Genomic DNA, 4,923 nt, shown 5'->3' on the forward strand with positions numbered 1-4,923 from the left:
AAAAAAAAAAAAAAAAAAAAAAAAAAAAAAAAGAATAAAAGTGTCTTTTTACCTGAACTCAAACTAGACCCCAACCAAAAAGTAAATTATATGATATTTACTAATTACTGGCCAGTCATCTTTTTTAGGACTCTTGCTTTTTCTTAGATTCTGTATTTTTTTGAGCTCATGATTTTGATCCTGCAGACGGGTTAATGTTTTCTGATCAGTTCTATTTTTGATCAACTGTGGAGTTTTTAAACATTGCAATAGAGATTTCACCTAAAAAAAGCTACAAGGCCTTTACTATTGTGTTATGTGTTACACTTGTGTTACATGTTGTATGTTGGTATGTCTATATGTGTGTATGTCCATATATCATGCAGTGATATGACAATTGACAGATGAGGAGCGCTCATAAAAAAATTTAAAAATAGATCCAAATATCTTTAATTCATGTGATTCAAATGGTTCAATTTAAATTGGGTAAACAGATAAAAGTAAAGATGTCTTTAAAATTAAGCTTATAAGTTTTTCTAGGTGTTCAAAAAGACCCTAATAAAATGTTGATGTCTATGAAATAATCTGCTTAAATTCAGAAATTTACAAGTATTGTTTCAAAATGTGAACAGAAAGAGGTTAACAGATGGAAAAGAGAAACTGAAAGGTTCTAGATATAGATTTAATAGAGAAAAATGTGTTTCTGGATAAGAGAGTCTATAAGATTAAGTAATTAAGAGGGTTTAAATAAGTGATTAAAAAAAAGGGTCTGTGTAAGTTGGCTATGTGTGTAAGTTATTGAGCAAGTAATCTTAAAAAAATTTAAAATTATACAACTATGGTTAAACAACAACTGTTATTTTTCAATACTTTTCTTGTGCTCTCTTACTCTGCATAATGAAGTACTTCCAAACCCAATCGCAGAAAGTTTCTAATCAAACTTTCAACCAGCTTCTGCTTAGGCACTACCAGCCTCTGATGACCGATGAACCCCCAACATCTTCAAGAGAACAGTTCACTCAGTGCTGAAGCTCACTACCAGGCACGATGGAATGCAACAGACATCAGACAGCGGGAGACAATGAGCTCGGAGAACCTCTTAATCTACCATCCTGGATTCATGAGTCTTTATGTCCTTCTAAGCTTCCTCATGGCCCTTGGCCTCTTTTCTGTCAGTCCCCCAGCATGGAACTTCTGCCAAAAATTGACCTTTGCTTTAATCTTTATCTTCATTCTGTTTTTATTCGCTCTGATTTTCTTCAGGTGCTGGTGATGCCAACATGGCGCCTAAGGACTTTTTCTTCCTACCTCCTTCTTCTCTGCAGTGGCGCGAAAAGTTCCTGCCCGTGTGAACTCTCCCACCGGTGCCAATCTCAAATCTTGCTGGCAGAGAACCTTAGCCCCAGTGAGAACTAATTCCTGGGCTCCGGAGCTGATATCTGGAAAACTTACCAATAAACGGGTTGCCTGCCATTTATCTAAGCCCTACCATCTCCCCCTTAGTTCTATATAAGCACACTGCTTTTTGCAAGGTTAATTATGATACTATTAATATATGTTCATATTTTCCAGGTATACAAGTCTGTAAGGTAGAAGCTTCAAAAGAGCATTGTATCAAGCTGACGTTCTAAAGTTGTATGGTAATTTTAGGCTTTAAAAAATATGTTAAAGACTTATTTATATCATTTGTGTTCTACAACTGGACATGTTATCAATAAGATATATACAGTTCCATGTTACTTTTTACACTGAGATACAATTTAAATGTATTTTTAAGTTAATGAGAGCCTAATCTATGTAAAGGTTTTATTGTAAAATACAAAAATACTTTGCTACTTTTCTACAAAAGGTTAAAAACTTTCAGCCTTTCTTTAATTCATGTTTTAGATGTAATATTATGTTGTGTTAGCTAATATCCATGTAAACTTGAGCAACAATTTATATAGGTTTTGTAAAATGATGTCTAAAAAGCAAAGATCAGCTTCAGAACCATAGTATTTAAGATTTATGAAGAGCCCCGCCTTACTTGAGATAAGGCTCTATGTCCCATCTCATATGAAAGAGACTATGAAAAAAATAGGCCAGATTTCAGTACATTTAAAGTTGTGTCCAAAAGTTGGTTTTTGCCAAGATTACTAGGATCTCAAACAGGGGATTATGATGTATAACCCTGCCAGAATTCAAGGTAGCTATTATATAAACTAAATATGTCTTTACCCTAGTTAATTTTAGTTTGTACTTTGCTTATAGATGGTCTAAGGATTGCCTGTTAATGTTTTGCAGAGGTACTGCTTTAAGAACACACAACCTGGGTCAACTTAAGATAAGGAGTTATCACCTACAGGATAGAGAGATAGACATTAAAGCCCAGTGCTCTTAATATAAGGCTGTTAACTTATTTGCTGGATGTTTAAGATTAAGTTTTTAAAATTAAAGTTAAATTAAAAGGGCCAAGAAAACCAATATTTGGCTCTTGCCCTCTGAGTCAGTCTGAATCAGGGAATAGGGGACTTCTCCAGAGAGCTTTGCAACTCTGGGCCACATAACCTCCCGATCAGGGAGATTAATGAGACCAGTAGAGGACAGAAAGCCAATCAGTGCATTTGCTATGAAGAGGAGGGTCATCAGAAAAGGGAGATATCCTTGATGCTTCCAAGGGAAGCCACATGGTCAAGCAAGGCCTGGACCCATCCTAACACAAATGGCACTAGCAGAACTCAGAAGCTGCTGTAAGTTCCCCGAGGACTCCCAGGGAAACTCAGCTGACTGTTAACAACAGATAGAAACAAAAGTCAGTTTGACTTGCTTCATCTTAAACACTTAGCAAAGACAGTCAAAGCCAAAGCACAGCTGTTCCTGGACATTTTAAATGATAATAATAGTTAAATGTAACTTCCATAAATAAGTAAACTGGAGGCTACAAAAGAGATACTCAGACAGGAATGCCTGATAACTATTAAAAGGAACTGCCAGAGTAGTTTTTAGTTTAAGGCCCACAGATATTCCTAACCTACACAGGTAGGCTTGGTGTTTGCTAGTATGGTTATCCAGCCCTAAGTAACAGAATTAAAGGTTTCCCTATTAGACACAGAGGTCATACTAATAAAAAGATTTTGCAAGAGCAGATGACATTAAATTATTAAACTGTATCCTAAGAAAAAGGACATCTGTAACCCTAAACATTAAATGTTGTGTTTACATCCCTGACGTCTCTGACAATGTGACAAATATCCTTAAAGATTTACATGCTCAGATAGAAGCCATGTCCTCAGCAACTTTGTCATGGAAACAATATCTTAATTCCTGGTTCTTGGTACTTCCTGGTGGAAAATATTGTTAGTCTTTGTCTTGGCCATTATACTCATTGGCATATTCCTGTGCTGTGACATTTATTGCTGCATCAATATGGTTCCAGTACTAATGAATTCTTGTTTCTCTTATAGACCATCTATCACTCGAATGGCCCTCCAGCCTATTACTTCTCAATTGGACTTTTATCATGGACCACTCAATAGACCCGATTTTTAAAGGGGGACTCCAAACTGCTTGCCCCACACCGTCCCTTTTCAGCCTGAAGAAGCCAGAAAGATCTTCTTCACCCCCTTCCTTACAGCAGTAAGGAGTTCCCAAATTAGAGGGGGGGAATAAAGCCAGATTTAAAGTTAGGTAGTCAGTGTAGTTAGATAAATCGAGGTCTAATACCGAGTGAAATCTAAAATGGAGGCCATGCAAAAAAAAAAAATGATTCCAGGGAACACAAAACAACTCATGAAATGTGAAACCCTTCAATAATTGCGATTCATTACTTTTAAGATTAAAAGGAGTCAGAAAAAGGAGTGGGGAATGAAAGGGTAAAGATTGTAAGCTGCTTCTAAACTGCAAAGCCTGAGTTAAAATGTAAAAGACCGGGCATTGTAAAGTTTCTAAGCTGCAAGGCCTGAGTTAAAAAGTGAAGGACCAGGAATTGTTAAGTTCCTCTGCTACATCCAGAACCTGAAATTCCTGAGGCAGTTAAGACAACACCCTACTGGCCATTTAGTTGATTAATAGCCTAGGGCTCTGTGCAGCTTGTCACATAGGCATACAGGGCCCGAACCAATCAGTTTGAATGTAACCCCCTCCTTAGGAATGACCTATCACTGCAGCCTGCCCGGTTCCCACCAATGTATGTACTAATCAAGTCTAAGAATTGTTGTTTGACCTTCCCGTGGTGTATGGTGATTTGTTAAAGGAGACTGTGATGTATGCAAAGTCCCCACCCTCCCCCCAAAAAAGTGTACTTAAGCATTGTTCAACCCTGGCTCTTGGCTCTGGGCTGCTCTCCCTTCTCGAGTGGGTACAGAGCCCCAGCATGCTGGAATCTCATTAAACCCCCTCCTGCTTATTGCATAAAGTCAGTCTCTTGGTGGTCTCTTCCTCCGGTGTTAGCTGGGCCCTTACAATATGAGATCCTGAGTGAGGTAAATACAAGTACTTTTAATCATAATTGCATCTGGTCAGTGAGTAAACAGGTAACTGCATTGACCCTACCCATGTGCTGCTGGCACATGATGTATGTTCCTGTTATCCCTAGTTTTTCTAGAGTTTTGAACATAAAGGGATGCTGTACTTTGTTGAATGCTTTTTCTGCATCTATCGAGATGATCATATGGTTCTTATTTTTAAGTCTATTGATGTGGTGAATAACATTTATTGATTTCCATATATTGAACCAGCCTTGCATCCCAGGGATAAATCCTACTTGATCATGGTGCACAATTTTTTTGATATGTTTTTGTATCCGATTTGCCAGAATTTTATTGAGGATTTTTGCATCTAGGTTCATTAGAGATATTGGTCTGTAGTTTTCTTTCTTTGAAGTGTCTTTGTCTGGTTTAGGAATCAGGGTGATTTTGGCCTCGTAGAATGAATTTGGATGTTCTCCCTCTTTTTCTATTTCCTGAA

The sequence above is a fragment of the Marmota marmota genome, unplaced genomic scaffold, assembly GCF_001458135.2.
Source record: "Marmota marmota marmota unplaced genomic scaffold, marMar, whole genome shotgun sequence".
In the NCBI taxonomy this organism is placed as follows: domain Eukaryota; kingdom Metazoa; phylum Chordata; class Mammalia; order Rodentia; family Sciuridae; genus Marmota; species Marmota marmota.